The sequence below is a fragment of the Eschrichtius robustus genome, chromosome 3 (genome assembly GCF_028021215.1).
Source record: "Eschrichtius robustus isolate mEscRob2 chromosome 3, mEscRob2.pri, whole genome shotgun sequence".
Lineage (NCBI taxonomy): Eukaryota > Metazoa > Chordata > Mammalia > Artiodactyla > Eschrichtiidae > Eschrichtius > Eschrichtius robustus.
The window spans coordinates 56,313,026-56,336,994 of NC_090826.1; the positions used below are offsets into that span (position 1 = coordinate 56,313,026).

General features: G+C 44.4%; 1 protein-coding gene and 1 pseudogene across 3 annotated transcripts in view; one reads left to right on the forward strand and one right to left on the reverse strand.

The window, feature by feature from the left end:
* AK4 (adenylate kinase 4) overlaps window positions 1-23,969 on the forward strand; it is a 74,041-nt gene that overhangs the window by 38,171 nt on the left and 11,901 nt on the right. The window lies entirely within an intron of this gene.
* On the reverse strand, window positions 9,096-9,929 carry LOC137761702 (phosphatidylinositol polyphosphate 5-phosphatase type IV-like; annotated as a pseudogene).

Consider the following 23,969-nt stretch of genomic DNA (forward strand, 5'->3'; position numbering starts at 1 on the left):
CCAGCTCTGCCATTGTCAGTGCCCTTGGGCAAGTTACCCGTAGTCTCTGCATTTTTTTCCTCATGGAAAACAGAGATTACGAAAAGGATGAAGTAAGTGAATATATACGGAAAGTGCTTATATTTGCCATATAGTAAGTGCTATGTGAGATTGTGTGATTTGTTGTACATAAGGTACAGGTCATGAATTTTTGTTTTTAGGTTACTACATGAAGTGGTAAGTTCAAAAATAGTTTAAAAAATATTCAGCCACGTGAAGTTGGAAAAGTCAGCTTCAGTTGTGAAATGTTTTATGTATATTTTCACTGCTTTGTTTTGCTATAACTTCCTCTCGGTGAGTAACTGAAGTTCTTTTACATCATAGGCCTGTTTTTAGTAAAGGACGTCAGTCTCCTAACTGATTTAGTTTGTATCTTTCTAAACACATCTGGTCACGGTTTCGGTTGTGATTTTTCTTTAAAGCTCTGGAATAAATCCATTTGGCAAAGTGGGGACCATCAAGAATGCTAAGTTCTGTGTTCAGTTTGAAACTCCTTATGTTCCAGGGCACGTGTTCTGCGGAGGACGTGCCTATGGAGTGTGCTAAAGGTGATTGTATGTGGAAAGGTCAAGAAAAGAATTCTGGATGACAGATGACTCATCATCTTGGTCCATATGGCTGTAAACAGGCATCCTGCAAATGGTGGGTGGAAACGCGTAGCATGGATGCAAACCAAGGGAACGCCAGGGGTGGCGGTGGATGGGCTTGGTGAGTTCTCTGTGGTTTGGTCAGCTATGTCCTTGCTAAAAACAGTTCAGCACCACCTTGCCTTCACAGTGTGCTTTTTAGTTGGATAAGAAACACTCTTTTATGTGTTAATATGTGTATATAAGTGTGGTTTTTCCCCTCTTTTTTTCTTTTTCTTTCTTTAATTTCTTTAGACGTTTAATGTGTGAGAGCAGTTTTCTGAAAATAATTTTAATTTTTAAGACAAATATTCAACCAGAGGAATGTCATACACAAGGCTTCTAATTTTGCTATGATGGTTTTGTTTTGTTTGTTTTTTGTTTTTTAAAGAGGGTGTTTACTGCTTACTAGGTGATCTTAAGGTGAAGTAACTAGGGAACAATAACCAGCTCTTATAAATAACCAGCTCAAATACAACTTCTTCACTTTTTAAAAAGCAGCTGGCAGTGAGATGGGGCCCATAGGGAGGTGTGTTAGGTAGCAGATTTTTTTTCTTCGTTTCTAAACTCGGTTGCCGAAACCTGTGCATTTAAACAGTAACCTGCAAGTTCTCAGCCTCAGTCCCAATTTATCTCAAGATGTAACAGAATTGTCTGCCAGGTGACTTTAGGTGTCATCTAAATATTTAAATTTGTTGTCAAATTTCGGTTTGACAGAAAGCAATCTTAAATTTTGGAATTATAAGTGGAATATAATTTAAGCCTTTTCATTGGAGATAAAGGTAACTTTACAAGGAGAGTCATCATTCAGTCCATGGTTGTACATTCCATTTGATTCATTCTGAGCACTAGCTGGTGCTTTCTGTGGGTAATTCTGGGATTTATTTATTTATTTATTTTTAGCACAAGTCAGAGCCACTTCAGTGTGTGCAGTGTTTGTATGTGTTTGTTTTCCCTGAGAGGTGAATGATCTCAGACCTAAGATATTCCGGGATACACGCTCATTCAGAGCCCTTGGTATCCAAGTAAAAGGTGGATGCTGGGAAACCAAACTACAGATGCTGGAGCTACAGTATCTTGTCCTGGTTTTGCAAATGTGTTTTACCATACTGGACTGTACGTAGCTGCTCTGACCTTATCCCCTTCATATTTTTCTTTCTATTTTTTTTTTTTTAATTAATTAATTAATTTATTTATTTATTTTTGTCTGTGTTGGGTCTTCATTTCTGTGCGAGGGCTTTCTCTAGTTGCGGCAAGCGGGGGCCACTCTTCATCGCGGGGAGCGGGCCTCTCACTGTCGCGGCCTCTCTTGTTGCGGAGCACGGGCTCCAGACGCGCAGGCTCAGTAGTTGTGGCTCACGGGCCTAGTTGCTCCGCGGCATGTGGGATCTTCCCAGACCAGGCCTCGAACCCGTGTCCCCTGCATTAGCAGGCAGATTCTCAACCACTGCGCCACCAGGGAAGCCCTATTTTTCTTTCTGAATCAGACCTCTGAATGGTTTTACATCCCACTGGGCAACATATGCCTACAGAAAAAAAGCTGACAATCCCGTGTCTTCTGAATCACATCTTTTAAGAAATGCCAAGGGCAATTTTTTTCTGTTGCCCTTGTGAATGTAGGGTACGTTTCAAAAATAAAATGTATAATAGGTTTGTTTGGAAGGTCACTGAAGACATTCTCTTTGGAAAAAAAGAATCAGGCTTTCTTCTTGCGTGTGTGTGTGTGTGCACGTGTGTGCGTTTAAGAGGGTGATAGATTATTTTACTCATTTACCTTCAGACGTGTTTTTTTAAAATTTTTTTTTTTATTGAGGTATAGTTGATTTACAGTGCTGTGCCAATCTCAGCTGTACAGTAACATGACTCAGTTATACACATATAGACATTCTTTTTTTTATATTCTTTTCCATTATGGTTTATCACAGGATATTTAATTTAGTTCCCTGTGTTATACAGTAAGAGTACCTTCAGATGTTTAGTCCTGAAAAATATTGTCAGATAACATTTGTGTCTTTGATCACTGTTAAGGCAATATGTATACTGTCATACCTTGAACAGAAGGTTTGAAGCAATTGGAGTGACTGCTAAAGAATGGAGAGTCATAGACTTGATGGAACTTTGCTGGGTACAGTGGCAGTGTTCATGCCTGCCAAGCATGGATTGAACAATTGTAATCTCTGCTGCCTCACCAGGCTCATCCTTCTTGACGCGCTCATATGTATAAGAATGAATATGAATATGAGAAAGATATGTATATGTACAGACACCAGTACAGATATTAGAACTTAGCGTTTCAATAATAAACTGCTGAGAAATTTAACAAAATGTTAAATCTTCGTGAGGGTCATCTTTGGTTTAAATCACAGTATAAGAACTTTTTTTTTTTAGACTTTTTATTGTATATTGGAGTATAGTTGATTAACAATGTGTTAGTTTCAGGTGTACAGCAAAGTGATTCAGTTATACATATACATGTATCTATTCTTTTTCAAATTCTTTTCCCATTTAGGTTATTACATAATATTGAGCAGAGTTCCTTGTGCTGTACAGTAGGTTCTTGTTGGTTATCCATTTAAAATATAGCAGTGTGTACATGTCAATCCCAAACTCCCTAACTACCCCCCACCCCCGGAACCCTTCCCCCCGGTAACCATAAGTTCAGAGAATTTGGTTTTTATTCCATGACTCTTCCTTTGTTCAGTGTCCTCGGTGTCTGAATGAGCTCAGAGTATGTGACTGAAAAACATGGTAAAACTCTGGATCTCTTCTTCTTCATTTTGTTGGATTCTCTCCTGAGACCCTGTCCCTGTGTCCATTTCTGGTGGGTTTCTTCTGATTGATCTGACTGCTGCCCCAGGATGAGGAACAATCTTAATATAGTAGACAATCCTGACTTTGTTTAATTCGGTTTGTATTTTCAGGGAACGACTAGATTTTAACATGTGAGCATTAAGGGCCATACGGGAACCATATGTATACAGATATTTGAACACATCCTAGAAAAACTTGGTTCAGAGTTCAAAATCAAATTGAGTATACATGATTTGTGTATCCCATCGATCCATCGGAGGAGGAAGTAGCACACTTCCTGACCTCGTAGCCCAGGAGAAGCAAACGCTGCATTAAACAGTCATAGTGTAGGATCTTGGGAGCACCAGTGAAGGGGGGGTGAGAGGGGAGAGGTAGCACAGAGGAGAAAGTGACTGGCCCTCTCTTGGGGGCGAGGGAGGCAGCTATTAGGAAGGTTTCTGGGAGAAGGTGACACCAAGAGCAAAACTTGGAAAGTGAAAATAAAGCACATTCTAGATGGAGGGAACATCGTGTACAAAAGGTACAGAGGCATGAGAAAAGAATCTAAAAAAGAGTGGATATATGTCTATGTATAACTGATTCACTTGGCTGTACAGCAGAAACTAACACATTGTAAATCAACTATACTCCAATAAAAATTAATTTTTAAAAAAAGGTATAGAGGCATGAAACAACAAGGTGTGTTCTGGAAGCCACAAGTAGTTGGATAATCCTAGAGCTGAAAATACGAGCAGACGAGGCTGGAAAAGTGGATGGGGCCAAAAGTTAAACACTTCTTGAAATTCAAAAACAGGGAGTTGATTAAGTGTCAAAGTTAATATTATAAATGAGGTGGAAGGAAGTTAAAAATAAAATTTAAAACTGAGTTTGAAAGAGTGAATAATTTATATTTTAACTTTCCTTTCAACTAACATTTAAAAGTTAACTAAATTTAACAAATTTTAAATTCAGACATACTTTAGGTACTAAAGTATGGTTTCCCTGTATCTGGGCCTGTCTTGTCATACACTTTCAGATGCACTTAGCTCATTTGCTAGTGCTACTTACTTAGAAGTCTGTAAAGTAAGGCACAGGATGAAACTAATTTTAGATGTTAGGAGAGGCTGCTTCCCTAATTTATGAAGCAGGTATCTTGGGAATTGGATGAACTAAGAGAATTCATTGCAAAACTACATCCAAAGCATATGAGGTATACTTGGCTAGTTTAATAATAAAACAATTATTGTACACTTACTATGCACAAAGTTCCATACTAAGAGAACAGTTATGTGGTGGAAAAAGCATGGACTTAGGAGCCAGGCCTTATTAGCTTGTAGTCTTGAGCAAGCAAATTTACCTTTCCTGGTTTCTTTCTTTCTTATCTGTAAAATAGGAGTATGTATGTCGTAGGTTTGCAAGGATTGGCTAACAAATGTAAAACTTGTAGTGGAGTTCTGGAACACAGTAGGCGGTCAGATGTTAGATGTGTGTTCTTATTTTCAGTGTAAAGAAAATTTAATTGAAAATTATTATTAATGTAAATATATACATATAGATGTTAGAACTTAACATTTCAATAATAAACTGTTGAGAAACTTAACAAAAATATTGTCATTCTAATAAATAAGGATCATCATTTTTACCCCTCATTAAGTACACTTGGGTAAAGCCTAAGTGAATAAAATCAGCCATCTTCCATTAAACCTTACCTAGTAAATATAAAACAAAACAGGATAAAACTCTCTTGATTCTCCTATTACTAATATGAAAACTCTGATTTTGGAAAGAAGAACAAGTTGATTAGGGTTAAAAGTAGAAGGTGAAGTGGAAAAATGCAGACAATTTATTTTATTTTATTTTATTTTTGGGCCGCGCTGTGTGGCTCGCGGATCTTTAGTTCCCCAACCAGGGATTGAACCCAGGCCCTCGGCAGTGAAAGCGCCAAGTCCTAACCACTGGACTGCCAGGGAATTCCCACAGACGATTTAACTTCACCTTTTTTATACTGTTTTTATAGAAATTATACATGATCACTATAAAACACTCAGGCCATATGGAAAAAGGCAAAGAAAGGCAACAAATTGCCTAAAATCCCACTTGCCAGAAATAACCAGGGTTAACAATTGCAAACCATCATCGTAGATACCTCTCCATGCACATATGCAGATAAAAATCTGTAAGAATGATATCATACTTTACATTCTTTAAAAAACGCAATTAATTTTACTCAAATTTAATATAGCAAAAGCTAAAGTGAACCCTAAGGAATTATCACTGAATTTCAGATAAAACTTTCATCACCAGGGATATTAATTCCTATGGGAGCCCCTTAAGAATATGAAAGATGGGACTTTCCTGGTGGCACAGTGGTTAAGAATCCGCCTACCAATGCAGGGGACACGGGTTCGAGCCCTGGTCTGGGAAGATCACACATGCCGCGGAGCAACCAAGCCTGTGCGCCACAACTACTGAGCCTGCACTCTAGAGCCCGCGAGCCACAACTACTGAAGCCCGCGCGCCTAGAGCCCGTGCTCCGCAACAGAAGAAGCCACCGCAGTGAGAAGTACGCACACCGCAGCGAAGAGTAGCCCCCGCTCACCGCCCGCGTGCAGCAACGAAAACGCAACGCAGCCAAAAATAAATAAAATAAAATAAATAAATTTATTAAAAAAAATATGAAAGACATTAGGAGATTGACAGATTTGTTGTTTTATTTTTAGCCTCATTTCAGATTTAGAGAATATACTTATACTTCCATCTCCTCTCCCCTTCCTTCCAATTTTTTTAGCTTTTATTGTTAAAATTTATTATAAATTTCTCTGTAACTTTAGTTTCCCATTTTTTTGGTCTTACAGTTAAGAAATTTTAATGAATTCTGTGCACTCATTTTTTTCCCCACTACCGCTTCTGTTAATTTTATTTTGTTTAATCTTAGTTATATCCCTGAATATACCAGAAACCATTGAATAGTACACTTTAAATGAGTGGCTTGTATGGAATATGATTTATATATGAGTAGGGCTGCACTACTTTTTAAAAAAATTTATTGTATTGAAGTATAGTTGATTTACAATGTTGTGTTGATTTCTGCTGTACAGCAAAGTGATTCAGTTATACATACATATATATATACATACATACACATTCTCTTTTATTTTTTTTTATTTTTAAATGTTTATTTATTTATTTATTTTGGCTGCGCCGGGTCTTAGTTGCGGCACGCGGGATCTTCGCTGCAGCACGTAGGATCTTTTAGTTGTGGCATTCGGACTTCTTAGTTGTGGCATGTGGGACATAGTTCCCCGACCAGGGGTCAAACCCGGGCCCCCTGCATTGGGAGCATGGAGTCTTACCCACTGGACCTCCAGGGAAGTCCCCTGCGCTTTTCAATGGTTGGGAAAAAATAGTATTTTGTGACATGGGAAAATGCCCTGAAATTCACACTTCAGCCTCCCTGAACAAAGCGTTCCTGCCACACAGCCATGCTGTTGGTGCGAGGCCTGGGGCTGCTTTTTCACCCCCACGGCAGAGGTGAGCACTGCCACAGAGACCACACGGCTCACAAAATTGAAACAGTCACTATCCAGCCTGCTGACCTGTGTCCTAGGACACACGCAGAGAGTCTGGAGGTGGGGAGCCCATCAACCCATTGTTGGCCGCTTGTGTGAGAGCAAAGCTGGGGATCTGATTTTGAGACGTGCTTCTCATTTTTATATAACAGGCGAGTCTACATAAATTGCATGAAATTTAAACAGTGAAATCATACTGTTTGGCCTTTCGGCCTGCAGGATCTTAGTTCTTGGGGCGACAGCAGTGAGAGCGCCAAGTCCTAACCACTGGACAACCCGGGAATTCCTGTGAAATCATACTTTAAACGCACTAAGAGATCTCGCGCTTTATGAGAAACATGCTGAATTACTTTAACAGAGGAATCCGTTTTTGTCCTAAAAGAATGCCCGGCGCTGATGGAGGGTGCAGGAGGTAGCCTGGGGGCCAGAGGAACCGCCTGCCTGGCTTTCACTGCTGGGCTCACCAAGGGCGGGGGTGGGTAAGGATTACCTTCCATCTGCCCCCTGACCCCCAGAATCTGCGAATGTGACCTTATTTAGAAAAGGATCTTTGCAGACAGATGTAATTAGTTAAGGATCTTGAGATGAGGTCCTCCTGGATGAGGGTGACCCTAAATCCAATGACCGCTGTCCTTATGGAAGAGGAGAGACAGACACAGAGGAGAAGCCACGTGAAGACGGAGCCACAAGCCAGGGACGCCTGGGCCCCCAGCAGCTGGAAGAGGCAGGAAGGACCCTTACTGGAGGCTCGGGAGGGAGTGCGGCCCTGCCGCACCTGGATTTCTGAATTCTGGCCTCAGAACTGGGACGGAGTAACTCCTGTTTTAAGGCTCTCAGTCTGTGGTGCTTTGTTGCAGCCGCCCCAGGACACCAGAAGAGGGACCGCCTCACTCTTCCCCTCCCCTGGCCCAAGTCCAGAAGGGTTGGCGCAGGCCTGGTCTGGATGGGAGGGTGCGGCAGGGAGCGGTGGTGACAGAGCTCCCCCCGCCCCCCGGGGCCTCGGGTGCCCCGGCAGGGAGTGGGTGGCGTGGGGGTCCCCAAGTCAAGGCCGTGGCCCGATGTGAGCTTCAAACAACCTGCCCAGCCCCGGCCGACGAGGCAGGAGCCGTGAGAGCCGGCGGTCAGCAGCCAGGCCCAGCACGGACAGGGCGGCCTTCCGAGTCACAGCGTGGGCACCACAGTGTGGCCCAACACCAGGCTCCCGGAGACGACGGGTCAGGAGAGAGCTGGTGGGCGTGGATGGGTTGGGCTCAGAAGCGCCTGGGACCCGGGTCCTGGTGAACCCTCATGGCTCTGGCTCAAGAGAGGTGGGCAGAGGTGCGAGATCGGAGCTGAGCAGGAGGGCGGCGCCCGCCTCCCCTTTAAACTATAAAGAAGTCAAGACGGACTAATTCTTCAAGTCCCCTGAGGGGCCCGGAAGCCCGGTGTCCTACGAGATGCGAGACCCCTCTCCTTGCCCACGGGGTGGGGGGGGGTGTGGGGTGATTGCTGGGCAGCCCTCGGCAGACCGAGCCCCGAGCATTGAGAAATCCCGGGGCGCTCCTGAGAGCAAAGTGCACAAGTTGGGCTCTGCCTGCACCCCTCCCTGCCAGAGGTGGGCCCCGGGGACCCTCCCCTTGCGGCAGCCCAGCCGCTGTCACTGGGGCCCCTACCCCTGTCCAGCTCTCGGTCCTGGAAAAGTGCCAGCACGTGCACAGGGCGCATCTGGCTAAACGCTGGTCCTGATCAAAGCGGCTACGTGGACGCGGGTTCCACGACCCACCCTGGAGTCCTGGGCCGACCTGCGCACGTGGATGCGGGCTGCCCCCGATGGAGCAAGAAACGGGAAGGAAAACAGGGCCGCCCAGTGCGCAGAGGGACCTGTGTACCCCACCATCTGCTTCATAGGTGCCTGTGGGGCTGAGACACAAAGGAGAGGCTGGGGAGGGCCTGGGAGATGGGGGTCAGTGGAGGGAGACCCGCTGCAGCACGTCACACGCTTTCAGGGGAAGCTTCCTGTGGTTCTCACGGGGCTTGTGAAGGCCAACGAAGGCCACGGACGCAGGCCACGATGCCGCCCGCCCCCGAGGCCCTACCTGCTGCGGACGTCCTTGGTGCGGATGGGCACCAGGAGGCTGAAGGTGGACCTGTCCGAGTGAAGGGAGCAGTCGTCACGGGCCAGGGGGCTCGGGGCCGGCCGGGGCCCAGGCTGCTGTGGGCCCGGAACCGTCTGGCCTGTAGCCGCACCTTGCAGTCCGCGTGATCCCACTTCACCTTGTTTGCTGTCCGCAGGGCGTCGGAGGCGGCGTTGCCGTCCATGGCGGGCAGTGGGCGCGGGGGAAGCAGGCTGGCCAGCCGGTGGATGCTCCCGGCCGAGGCCCCATCCCGGTGCAGGAGGTCCAGGGAAGTGCTGATCATTCCGGAAAGACAGTTACCCCACGAGCAGGGGCCTCCGCTGCCCGGGGCCCTGCGGGTTGTGGGGATCTCCTGCAGGGAGGTGCTCAGGCGGGGCGGGGAGCCACTGCAGGCCGGGGTTCCCGGGGGCCTCGTCCTGCGGGGAGCCCCGGGTGGGGCTGGCCCCATTCCTCGCGGCCGGGTCCTCACGGCTGGTTCGAAACCGCCTCTTCCTCCAGCCCTTCTCATCCAGGGACAGTGCTCGCTCCAGCCTGGGCCTCGGCGGCGGCGGCTCCAGACTGAAGGGTCTCCCCCTGGCCTGTGGGTCCTCGTTGCTGACTTGCGCCGGGGTGTCCAGAGGGAGGGCTGGGCTCTTCTCGGGTCCCCAGTGGTGGTCAGCGGCCGGGGACCCCGGGCGGGCGGCGAGGTCTTCATCAGTGTTTGGAAGCTGCCCCTTGAGCATTGTGCCTTCAGGCTGCAGATGCCGCTGCGCGGCCTCCGAGTGCCCCAGGCTCGCCAGCTTGGATGGCATAGTCCAGGGGCCAGCCCTCACACCCGGGGGCAGCCTGGCCGAGCCGGGAGACGGCCCCTCCTGGGGCTGCCGGCGACGTCCAGTGTCAGGGATGCGTGGTCAGCCGTCGCTGGGCGAGGTGCGGAGGAGAGAAAGGGCAGCAGCTCCCCCTCGGGCTGGGGTGGTCCAGCTGCTGCATGGCTGGGAGCCCTGATGGTCTGGAGTCCCCGGCAAGTCCCTCTGGGCGCCGCCCGCTCCCCAGCCCCGCGGGCTTCGGCCGCCGCTCCCCGGCAACCGGCGGGCAGGGTGGCCCACATTCTCTTTTAAAAATTTTTCATTGGAGTATATAGTTGATTTAAAATGTTGTGTTAGTTTCTGCTGTATAGCAGGGTGAATCAGTTATACATATATGCACTCTTTTAAAAATTCTTTTTCCATATAGGTCATTATGGAGTATTGAGAAGAGTTCCCTGTGCTATACAGTAGGTCCTTATTAGTTATCTGTTTTTATATATAGTGGTGTGTATGTGTCAATCCCAATCTCCCAATTTATTCCCCCCACCCCTTACCCGCCCTGGTAACCATAAGTTTGTTTTCTACATCTGTGACTCTATTTCTGTTTTGTAAATAGCTTCATTTGTACTACTTTTTAACACAACTTTGCCATTCATCACTTGGTTGACTGGATTTTGTTGAATCCCTCTCTCCTCTCCTCTCCCGCCCTCCTTGCAGAATAGCTCATGAGGTGCTATATTCCATGAGTTTTTGAGTTTGAAAATATCTCCTTATTGTTCAACAGCTGAGCTGACTGTGATATTCTTGAGTGGTCCTTGGGTCCTTTGCAGCCATGCTTCATCATCTTCTGGCCTGGATTATTGCTCTGTAGAAGCTTAAGGCCAGTCTGACTTTTTTTCCCTTTTGTGAATATGATTCTTTTGTCCTGTATAGACTTCCTGACGAATTGTTTCTTCATACTTTAAGTAAGTAGAATCTCTCTATTGGTTTTGTTTTTCCTCTTATATATAGCGTGTCCTTTTAATCTCCAATTCAGTTCTTTCCTTTCAGGGAAGTTCTCCTGTATTATGTTGTTTTTTTGGTCCGTCTGTTCAGTTTTTCTGTTTCAAGAATGCCAGTTATATTGGATGCTATGTTGAATATTCTTTGTCATTATCGTTATTTTGTTTAAATTTTTCTTACGGCTGTGTTTCCTTTTGCCTTCAAACATGTTCAGGGCAGAGGAGAGCAAAACTTTATTTATATTTCCATAACTACTTTATAATTTCTTTACCTTTTGTTGCCATGCATGCTATGCTGTAGGGCCTTTGCACTTACTATGCCCTCTGCCTGTGATGCCCTGGCTCCTGAAATCCATGTGGATTGCTGCATTCACATCTCTACTCAGGTATCCCCTCCTCAGTGGATCCTTCGTGTACCATCCTATCTACCCATGTCACTCTTTCTTCTTACCTTATAATCACATGACATTAGATATTTATCTGCAAATTTGGTGTTGCGTACCTTCCTCATGCTCCCACCCCCAATGAAGTCTTCAGAAAGCAGAGATTATATCTGTGTTGTTCGTGGTTGTATTGCCTACCACAGTGTTTGCTGCATAGAAAAGGCTTATAAGTATATGTCTGATTATAGAGAGGTCTGGCCCACAGCCTGTAGCTAAGCCTACGTAGGGGATACTTGGGGCAAAAATGTGGGCCCTGGTGAAATCATTTACAAATCCCTTTTGTCTCAATTGAGATACAATGGGGCCAATTTTCCCCTAATTTGTTTCTAGAGACTGATGTTCAAAGAATGAGCAAGCAGAATTCTTAAACAGAAGAGCCTTTAAGCAAAGGATTTGCAGATGACGGCTACTTCCTCAGTGCAATACCCATTTTCCCTTACTGGTAAAAGGGCTCAGTGCTGTTAGAATAACCTGTTTAAGAACAAAAGTTTTAAGTTAGTAGTTGTCCTCTATGTCCTTAAACAGGAAAAATCCTTAAGCTGATGCCAGAGGATGTCCACGCCATTTGGGAATGTCCCCAAGAATGCCTACCTAATAGAAATTCTTTAATTTCAATAAGCCATTTTGAAGATCCAAACTTGTGGTTTAAAGCCAAATTTTCTGTATCTTGTATTTATCAGTGGATCACTAAGTAGTGATTATAGCGTATTGGTTTTTAAATCATTTACTGCTAACCTATATAAGCTCTTTGAGAGCAGTACCCATTTATTACAAATCTCTTAAACTCGAGGATGTATAACAGGATTTCCAAGTGTCCCTGGGAGGTTTCAGTGAGCGGGAATTAGGCCCTCGAGCTCTCTTGGCATAGTGGGAAATGTGGAGCTCACAAAGTGATAGGAGGTAGCATAAGCTCCGTTTGTCAACATCTGGAGCACAGCTGCTTCTTAATCTTTTCACCATCTGTTAATAAAAACTGGCTGAAAAGGAATATGGAGGTCTTAGATACACATACAAATAAATATTGAATAAACAGATAAGATATAAGAGAGAAAAGGCCTTCACAAAACAGACTTTGATGGTGATTAATTTTAAGTTACAACTAAGGCTTCTGGTGGGTGGTGTGAAAGGTTTGAATGCCCCACTGGGTTTGGGAAGACTGTGGAAGAATAACTGACTGACTTCAACTTTAATCCTTCAGTGATTAATTGTGATGAACAATCTGTAACCTGGTTCTTGTTTTTCTAACAACTGGGAAGAGATGGGTGGTCAGAAGCCACCATGTTGGCCTCAGATCTTAATGGCGGTAGGAAGGGGGCCTGATGTTGCTTGGCCTTTTCACAAGCTGCCCATCCCAGGCGGATGTTGGAAGTTGCCCTTCAGAACTGCCCTTTTATTTCCGTCAAGTGGAGGGCTTGCTTTTCTGCCTGGGAATGTGGTGGTGGACTCTGGCTCTGTGCCCTTCCTCTGCAGTGAATGCACTCCAAATTAGAAAAACAAACGTCCTAGTTCCCTCTTGCCCTCCACTGCCTGAGCTTGTTGCTGTGGCATCTCCTGCTTCAGCTGCCCTCCCTCAGGCTCTTGGCATGGCTGACAGGAGTCGGTGCCAAGGTCGAGTGGCCAGCACTGCTGGGAACATAATACCCGTCAAGACTTTAGTGACATCTCCCTGCACCTGGTAAATCTTTTGGGGAGGTTTTTTTTTTTTTAAATTTTATTTATTTGTTTATTTTTGGCTGTGTTGGGTCTTCGTTTCTGTGCGAGGGCTTCCTCCAGTTGCGGCGAGCGGGGGCCACTCTTCATCGTGGTGCACGGGCCTCTCACTGTCGTGGCCTCTCTTGTTGCGGAGCACAGGCTCCAGATGCACAGGCTCAGTAGTTGTGGCTCACGGGCCTAGCTGCTCCACAGCATGTGGGAATCTTCCCAGACCAGGGCTCGAGCCCGTGTCCCCTGCGTTGGCAGGCAGATTCTCAACCACTGCGCCACCAGGGAAGCCCTTTTGGGGAGTTTTTATAAACAACCTGTAAGGCACCATAAGTATTGATGCACCATGATAGCTTCTGGGAGACTGTATAAAATTTCAGCTTTCAACGTGGATTGGCTGTTTGAACAGGACAGAGCAGCTTTTCCAGGCCAGGTTATGAGACGAGACAAGGAAACCATGAAGTAGGTTTTCCATACTCCTGGTCAGAGACCATGCAGTGGAACAGTGTCATATGTGTAGTTAAAGGGAGGAAGCAAGCTTTCTATGCTTAAATATGATCTTTCTTTTACTTTACCTGTTGGGCTTTCTGGTTTCCTCAACAATGGAATGTATTCACTGGTAACAGGCTGTCTAAGGAGGCTGGAATACTGCTAGTCATTTAGAAGCATGTCTTTCAGGGTTAGTTTTAGTAAAAATAAAAGCATACCACAATTGTTGCAGTTCTTTAAGTGGAAAAATTATTAATGCTGCCACCTGTTGACAGAATTTGAGTGTGCATCAGCCCACTTGGTTAGTAATCCCTGCCTGCCAGGAATACCATAACCACATGAGATCTGACTGTATCCTGGGCATTTCAGGAATAAACACAGCCCCAGCCCTCAGGGATCTTGTAATTTTAATAGGCTCCATGAGCAAGCATATTTAAAGAAGAATAAATATCCACAGCTAGAGTGGCAGGTTCTCCTTGGGTCTGCCAGTGTAATCATAGCCTGCCTCGTCTAAATCACTTAATTAAGAGACGATAATCTCTTGGTTAGAATGTATTTAAATACTTTGCATATGCACTGAAATACTTTCATGTTCAGAATGGCTATTCCTATTTAGATACAGATTTTCTGTTACAAGACTTCCATGGGATCATGGTTTAACATTCCATACATTAGCTAATTATTTGTTTCCTTCCAAATCCCAGTAGCCTAGCAATTCAAAATACCAACGAGTTGAATCTCATACCAAGAGTAGGTCTCTAGCAGAGAACTTGGATCAGTGGATATCAAATGGTAACTAAGTGTATTCTAGAGCAAAATGCCCACATTTACCCCACCCCCAAAGTCAATATGAACATCTCATGTCCTGATACAGGGGCATCTTGCTTGACAGGTTTCAAGTAGTCTTCATACTCTGCCCCTCTGACATTATGTTCTTTTTATTTTTTAAAATTTTTTATTATTATTATTATTTTATTTATTTATTTATTTATTTATTTTTGGCTGCGTCGGGTCTTCGTCTCTGTGCAAGGGCTTTCTCCAGTTGTGGCGAGCGGGGGCCACTCTTCATCGTGGTGCGCGGGCCTCTCACTCTCGCAGCCTCTCCCGTTGCGGAGCACAGGCTCCAGACGCGCAGGCTCAGCAGTTGTGGCTCACGGGCCTAGCCGTTCCGCGGCATGTGGGATCTTCCCGGACCGGGGCATGAACCCGTGTCCCCTGCACTGGCAGGCGGACTCCTAACCACTGCACCACCAGGGAAGCCCTATGTTCTTTTTAAAAAATATGTATGGCTGGATAATAACGCTTTTTAAAAAACGGTTTAAAATGTGCTGGTCGCATTGCACCTCTTCTGACATTCTCTTCTTGGCAGCTGATTGATGTGAGAATTACAAACGAATTACTTTGGGACTTCCCAAATAAATAAATAAATAAATAAAATAAACAACAGACAGTTATAAAAACAAACAAAGAAAAAAACAAATGAATTACTTTGAGGATTTACTCAGCCCAACTTGAGACACTGGTGTAAATCAATTCAAGGAATTCTGGCGCTACCATGCTGCCTTTTATTTTTTTATTTTTGGCTGTGTTGGGTCTTCGTTGCTGTGCGTGGGTTTTCTCTAGTTGCAGCGAGCAGGGGCTACGCTTCGTTGCAGTGCGCGGGCTTCTCACTGTCGTGGCTTCTCTTGTTGCAGATCACGGGCTCTAGGCACGCGGGCTCAGTAGTTATGGCTCTCGGGCTCTAGAGCGCAGGCTCAGTAGTTGTGGCGAATGGGCTTAGTTGCACTGTGGCATGTGGGATCTTCCTGGGCCAGGGATCGAACCCGAGTCCCCTGCGTTGGCAGGCGGATTCTTAACTACTGTGCCTCCAGGGAAGCTCCCATGCTGCCTTTTTGAGTACCATTTCCTATTGTCTGCCCTGAAGTCTTAAAATTAGGATCTGTAGGCTGAAGGATATTCATTTTTTAATTATCTTATAAGCAGATAAACAGCGCTCCTCACTCCATGGAGCCTTTGTCCTTACGCCTAACTAGAGTGACAGACAGGACCTGTGACCCTTCAGGCCTGTGACATTGTACCCCAAACTTCAGTGGGAGCCCCGGCCCATCCCCAGGGCCTTGGTGACCACTTCAGAGCTTAGGACACCACAGCTGCCCTGAAAATTATACTATTTGAGACTGGTTACTTCCAACTGCGATGCTTGATTATTAATAGAAATGTAAGTCATCCCTCTTACATTATATCCCTCACATGACCTTTTAAAAATCCTCTCTCTTTGTTACTGATTCCCCTCCTCCTGCCCCCTAATTCTTGACTCTTCCACCGTACTCTGGAATCCTCTTTCCTTATCAATTTTCTCCACCTTCCACGTGCCCTCTCTTTGTAGAATGCTCTGTCTACCTTCTGTCTTAAGGAAAACCTGGGTCTCCCCTTACGATGCTACTTTTTTTTCTTGTCTCTTCTGTTTTTGAGGCGACTCATTTCTCCCACGTGAAAACATCCTGTTGGGTGATTGTGGTGGCGATGGTATTATTCTGTCTCCCTACCACCTCTTTCATACTTTTATAAAAGCCCAAGCTTATCTTCATCCTTCATGTCTTTCTTACTGTCAAACTTGCTATTTGTCTTTCGACCTCCAGCTCCACATGGTTTTCATTTTCCCCCATTTTCCACTCCTTCTCCAGCAGTTTGCCCTGGGCCAGCCAACATGCTGGGATTTACATATAGTAATTTTTTGAATTAGGTATCATCATTCTCAAAGGTACAGAAAGGTTAGGTAACCAACGTCGCAAAGTGAGAAAACCATAGGTGAACCGCCAACCGAGGAAGTTTGTCTCCAGAGCCTATATTCATTCTCAGAGTCTATATTTGCCATGCTGTTTTTCCCTAGTCATGTGTTTAATGGTGTGTGCAATGATATTTATTGGAGTATACTGGAAACCGTTTAGATGTCCAGCAGTAGGGGGATTGGTTAAATTATGACACATCCAAACTAGGGAGTACTCTGCAGGTATTAAAGAGAGTGAGGGAGCAATGTGTACTATGTATAAAAAATCTTCAAGATATATTAACAGAAAAAAGCAAGATGCAGAATATTTATTATGCATATGTGGGAACAGAATCTGGCGAGTCTGTGCCTGCAGCACTAGACCAGGCAGAACCCCTGAAGCCACCAGGATTTGGGTTTCTCAAGTCATTTTGTAAGCTGACTGCTCTGGTCGCCAGCAGCAGGCAGGCACCGCTTCCCACCTGAGAATTTGCTTCTCATAGTATGCAGTTTTCTGTTTCAGAAGGAAGAAAGCAAAGTGTGGTACATGGTGTGTGATTCTGAAGTCAGATAGCACTTGGTTCCTTGGTTCTAGGTTCCTCGGTTATTAAATACGTGGTCTTGGGCAAGTCACTCAACTTTTCTGAGCCTCAGCTTTTATAACTTTCAAATGGGGATGACGCTTACCTGGCAGAATTGTGACTTTTGAGATATTTATTAATTCATTCAACAAATATTTATTCAGCACATACTATATGCCAGGCACTGTTTTAGGCAGTAAGGATATGGCAGCAAATAACTTTAAAAGTTCTGCCCTCACTTCGCTTACATTCTGTTGGGAATAAAAGCACTCAGAAAATAAGTCAAAGACAAAAAGTGATGCAGAGAAAAAAAGAAAAAGAATGAAGGGTGGGGCTTCCCTGGTGGCGCAGTGGTTGAGAGTCTGCCTGCTAATGCAGGGGACACGGGTTCGAGCCCTGGTCTGGGAAGATCCCACATGCTGCGGAGCCCCTGGGCCCGTGAGCCACAATTGCTGAGCCTGCACGTCTGGAGCCTGTTCTCTGCAACAAGAGAGGCCGCGATAATGAGAGACCCGTGCACCGCGATGAAGAGTGGCCCCCACTTGCCACAACTAGAGAAAGCCCTCGCACAGAAACAAAGACCCAACACAGCCATAAATAAATAAACAAATAAAAATTAAAAAACAAAAGTGGAGATGCTGAGACAGCATGCCCCTAAAAAAAAAAAAAAAAAAGAATGAAGGGTGAATGGGGCGCCAGTGGTGGGCTGGTTAGAGAAGCCCTCACTAACAGACCTGCTTTGAGCCAAGGCTTGTGAAGCTGAGGGCATACCTGGACATCTGGAGTGAGAGCCTTCTAAGCAGAGGGGACGTGAACTATAAATGTCTTAGGCGGGAGTGAGCCTGCCTGCTTGAGAACAGTAAGGATGTCAGTGATGGGCAGGGAGATGAGGAGAGAGAAGAATCAGGAACAAGAGCAAGCCTTTGCCGGCTACTGCAAAATTTTGGTTTTTCTGTTGCATGTAATATATCTGGCACATTGAGGATGCTCGACAAATAGTAACCATGATGACGAGGATGTTACCATGATGCTCTGCTCTTTTGGTTGAAGAAAGATAGATGGGGTGACATTTAGGATTCTTTTAAGTACCCCCCTTTATACCCCTGGAACAGCAGCATAGTAGAATGGAAAGAGCGCTTGAAAGACCAGAGACCCGATGTTAAATCCAAGTTCCTCTGTTGACCCTCACTGAAGGCAAACATACTTATCTATCCAACAGAGGGTGATCTTTCCTGCTCTGCCCACCTCCTAGGGTTGATGTGAAGAATGAAATAAGTAAATTTATATAAGTACTTTGTAAACAGTAGACTAAAAATACACGTGAAGCATAAAGGCTGTGTTTGCTGAATTATTATTGGAACGTGGAAACTATCTAGTTCAGCTTCTAGAGTTTCCTTGTCTGTGTGAATGTTTCTAGAAATGGGGTGCACACTGGTGGAAAGGACTGCAGAGCCATAGCTTTCTTGGTGTGGGTTCTGTTACAGTTAGTGCAGCCTGCATGTAGATTAGTTCCTGGCAAGTTGTGTCCCATTGCCGCCACGAGGCACACCTGTACTACCAGCAGCTTGAGGCTGAATCTTTGTGCTGAATCTACCAGTCTTCTGAATTTTAACCTAAATTAAAGCTCATCATGATAAGGTATTGAACTGGATCAGGAAAGTAAATTTAAAGAGCTTTATTATCTAAAAATGAGGCGATAAAAGGGGTAAACAGATAACTAGAGTGGGAAGGTTATTGCCGTCATGGTTATGCTGTGCCCGGGCTCTAAGCTGTGCTTGGGTTGAGTTCCCTGGTGACTGGGTGGGACCAGAATGCGGAGTCTGTGTGCTGAACTGTAATTGTGGCAGAGAGCAAAGAGCACCAGTGACCCCCTAAACTCTTAGAAAATCTCAGAAAAGGAATTAAATATGGGTCTGAATGTGAGAGCCCGGTAGGTTGGCACTGCCCAGCATGTTTTTGAAATCTGTTCCTTGGGAATTCAGCTTATTTTGTACACAGTTGCATTTCCCACCCATTCTTCCAGAGGCCCCCAAAGTTCAGAAACAGTTCTAGGGGAGCTGAGTAGACGGGCTTCTGAACCTCATTAGACAAGGAAACTTTAACCAATAATATTTGAGTTTTTTTTTTTTGAATTATTAGCACCTTTAATTATTATTTATTTATTTATTTGGCTGTGTTGGGTCTTCGTTTCTGTGCAAGGGCTTTCTCTATTTGTGGCAAGCGGGGGCCACTCTTCATCGCGGCGCGCGGGCCTCTCACCATCGCGGTCTCTCTTGTTGCGGAGCACAGGCTCCAGACGCGCAGGCTCAGTAGTTGTGGCTCACGGGCCTAGTTGCTCCGCGGCATGTGGGATCTTCCCAGACCAGGGCTCGAACCTGTGTCCCCTGCATTGGCAGGCAGATTCTCAACCACTGCGCCACCAGGGAAGCCCAATATTTGAGTTTTTATTTGTTGAAGGAATTGTTATATTCTGTTTTAGAGCTGCCTCTTCTTTCCTACGGCTTTTTTCAGCTCTCAACCTCTACCCAAAGGATAAAGAACAATGTTTGCTTGTCAGGGTAGTGACTAGTGATGCTGGAACACAAGGCCCCAGGGACTGTGGCTGAGAATTGAGGCCTTTAAGTGATTGCTAAAATTCTTTGTGCATAGTCATCAATAAAAATGTTGTCTACATCTTCAGTATATGGATATTTATGTATAAATATATAATTACATACAATTTTATTAATATAAAACTGGTAAAATGGGCCCTCCAAAATAGAAGATTAAAAAGAATGAGAAAAAAACAATAGAAGTTCTGTTTCTTTCTGTACTCTAAGGAGGGTCTCTTTGGAAGCTACTGCGTTAGAAGATGGCTTTTCCTTGAAATTGGATTTGAGGAAAGAGCAAAGGTTGATTTGGGATTGTTTTGGCTGCAGACATGTTTCTAATTCCAGTTGTCATCTTGAAGCTTCAATGAGGAGTGGGTTATACAGGGAAAGGCAGGACCTGGCCGTCAGTGGGAGAGTGCCTTTATGTGGAAGGCTGACTGCCCTCACTTTATTGGTGTTTCAATATAGATTGTACTGGGCACAGTACCAGGAGATAACAAGGGGAGTGAGACACGTCTTAAACCCCCACCTCAGGAAGCTCATCTTCTAGGGCAGACTCTGGTGCGTGGTGTAGGCTGAAGTGGACTAAGAGACTTGGCATAGTGCCTGGGCCTGCTACCAAAGCGCTCACTCTAGCATCCCCAGCCTGACCTACAGTGAGCTGTTGGGAGGAGGGAGACAGAGGAAAGAACCTGGCTGAGGGTGTGTGTAGTATTCAAAAGGGAATTTGGTGGGAAAGAATTTGGTGTGGTTTTATCTGGACTCTCCTAAGACCCCTTCCCTGTCCCCCAGTCTGTGTAGCCGTAGATAGAATTGAGCCGTGAGCGCCCACATGGGCCCACATCTTGCTCCTGGGTGACCCAGCTAGCATTACATTATTATTTACCTGGTAACTGTCACATATATGGGGCTCCAGAGTACACTCAAATGCTATGAAACCCCGATTCTAAAAGTCAGTCTGTTTTTGAACTTCATAATAATCAAAAGAGAAGTTGCTTAATGAATCAATTTTAAAGTAATCAAGCCATTCCATAATAGAAAGAGGGTTATATATAGACTTTACAGAGCTCAAGAGTCGTATAATTTCATGGAATTGTTTACAAATCAGGCAGACTAATCAAAGAAGTATATTCACTTAATAGAAAACTAGAAGGGGACTTCCCTGGTGGTCCAGTGGTTAAAAATCCGCCTTCTAATGCAGGGGACGTGGGTTCAATCCCTGGTCGGGGAACTAAGATCCCACGTGCCACAGGGCAACTAAGCCCACACGCCGCAACTACTGAGCCCGTGTACTCTAGACCCTGCGTGCCACAACCAGAGAGAAGCCTGTGCACCGCAGTGAAGATCCTGCGTGCTGCAACTAAGACCCGACACACCCAAATAAGTAAAATAAATAAATAAATAAATAAAAAAGAAAGAACAGTAGAAGACAACTACCTAGTGTTTGCCCACTGTGCACCAGGCGTTGCTGCCTTCCAGAGCTAAGGCCAAGGTGTCTACATTGTACTTGATCTTAGGCAGATATGATTTGACCTTTTACTTCCCCAAATACCAAGCAGTCATAATCTGATCTGACAGAAATTATGTTGAGATTTTAAAAAAATCTAGTTAGTTTATTTAAAGGCAGTATTGTTTTCTATTTTGAAGGTACTGTATCTCAGTTCCCATTGCAGAAGCACCATGAACATACTTCCAAGCATAATCTCCCAACATGCGGGTACCTTTATGTGAAGGGGATGCTTAGCCAGTGTGGGAGGAAGGAGAGGATACAGCTGAGTGGCTATTGGCACAAGAGCCTAGGCTGCAAGATTAGAAATACCTATTTCTCTGATGAAGCCAGCCTGAATGCAAGAGAGATCACAAGAGGACAGCAAATGAGGATGTGAAAGCAGTTTCTTCTGATGCTAGCTGTAATGTTGGAACAGCTCTTTTGCCTGGTGGAAGCATGTGTTTAGTTTAGGTTGGGCACATGATAGCTGATGAACTTAGGTGTGGTCTGCAAGATAAGCCTCTCCTCACCTCTGTTTGAACTTAGTCTGTCTTTCCTTGTCATAAGAATAGAGTTGAAATGTGCCCTGGGTTTGGGTCTCTCTGTTCTTGTATCCCTTTGCAAAGAGATACCACTTAATCTCTTAAGAGATTCTGCAATAAACAACATCAAAATTTAGAAACTTGGGCCATTGGATAATTTCCCTTACTGGAGAAATTAGAAAAGAAGCTCCGGGGGAAGCCTAGAACAAACTATCTGTAGCGAAAATCCAGTTTTATTTGTTTTCCCAATCCACTGCAGAGCAATCTTTTTTGTCAAATACAAATTACTGGAAAAATTAAAAGAAAAAACCCCAATAAATTCAAGCCCAAATTTTAGATTCAACAGAGTTAAAATTACTCTGTGGAATTGCTATAAAATTCCTAAATGTTTTTTCTCATTTCTGTACTTACTGTGACCAGGGCTTACATTGGAGTGCAGACCAGATGTTGAGTTTAGTAAGATATAGGGAATGGATAATTTCTGATGGAACTTGCAAAGATACTTAGATACAAAGTACTGTAAGCAAGTTCATCAGGGCATAAACTTTGGAAATAGCTACAAGGCCCTATACTAAGTTGCTCATCTGTGTTAATTTTTTAGGAGCTGAAGGGTTATAGCAATGATCAAGACAGAAAAAGTCCCTTTTCTCAGAGTGAAATAGGGATAGAAAATAAGCACAAATACTTGGAAATTATTCATAGTAACAAATAATAGAAAATAAAGAGTAATGAGATAGATAGTGGAAGGGGAATGGGACTATTTTAAGTATACTGGTGTAAGAAGTCTCCCTGAGGAAGTTACATTTATGCATATATCTCAAATGATAAGGAGTCATATTCAGAGACCTGCAGGAAGAATATTTTAGGCAGAGGACAGCAAATGCAAAGGCCCTGAGGCAGAGGTATCTGACACTACAAAGATTGAAAGGAGCTAGTGAAGAGAGCAGTATTGAAAGTAAGTCGATGTGGCCAAAGTCAACCTTGGGCATCATGTCATGTGATACTGAACAAAAGAAGAATAAATTATGGAAGTGTAGATAAGGAAAATGGTGTCATGGGTAGCCCAAAGGTGAAGTTGTGGGAACAGGTGAGCTGGGTTGCAGCTGGGGAACATGCAAGACCAAGGAAAATCAGAAATATCATCCAGAGTCCTGGTGTATGGAGAGGAGGGGAAGAGGGGCCTATTTCTGTGTGCAGAAGATGATGGATGAGGACCCTGGGAGGAATGGGCTTTGGAGAAAAGGGCCTGGCCTCACAGGCAATAAGGAAGGCATCAAAGGGAACAGAGGTTGGTACCTGGAGCGGGGGCATAGAGACAGCGTTGGGTGGGTTTTGTCACATTGAATGCAACAAACACTCTGAAATCACCTTGGCATTCAAACGACTTGGGGATTTTAACACAGAGTGCAGCACATTCATGTTTGAATAACTGACTTCCTGTAATAGGAAAAGGAGTTCTTTGATTGTTAAGTGTTTTAGGGCCATGAAGAGCCATCTTTACAATGTCCTCTTGATACTTCCAATGATGAAAGGGTGGAGATGGTCTGGTTTCCTTATCTGAAGTGATTGAAGTTTGTCTTCTGAATATTGCACCTCCTATTATACTTTCTTTCCTGCTCTCTATCCACCCAGCTCTTTTACCTAACTAAGATTTAAAGGACATTTTTTTAAAAAGTGATAATTGGATACAGTAAGGTTTTTAACAAAACAGACCAACTTGACAAACTATTTAGGAACAAGATACTACTGTGTACCATCTCAGCCAAACCTAGGGTTACATTTAAAGCAGGTCAATCCCCGGGGTTGGGGGTGGGGGTAGGAAATATATATATATATATATAATTTGGAGTCAACTAACTGCAAAACAGAAAGTGATGCCCATGAGTCCAAATTTCAACTGCAGGTTATTTTCCGACATTTAGAAAAGTAGGGTGAATTTATAAGTTTTGCAGTATCCAAATAGTTTCAAAAGCACCAGTTCTTTTAGAGATTGGAATTTTGCCCACCTTGTTACTAAGGTGCAGGCTCAAATGAAGGTCTGAGTGAAGGATCCTACTTTAATTGACTTAGACTTAAAAAAATATTTGTGTGTATATATAGTGGTATCCTAAGAATAATATGCTCATAAGCTGTTAGAACTAAAAGGACACAAATAAAATTTGCCCCTTTGATTCTTTAACAGAAGAAGAAATGGAGGTGTTGCAACGTGCCCAAGGTCACACGGGTAGTTAAGAGCAGAGCTGAGACTAGAGCTGGGACTAGCCTAGTGATGTTTCGCACTTATTGCTTTTATCATGTGACTCCTTAACCTTTCATATTCCAAATGCTAAAGCTAGGTTGTAAAGTAGCATATTTTCTTCTAGTATTAAATTTATAGAAGTAGATATAAATTCCTGATTAAATCTCCTTTCTGCGTAGTGTATGTGCAGATTTGATTATTCT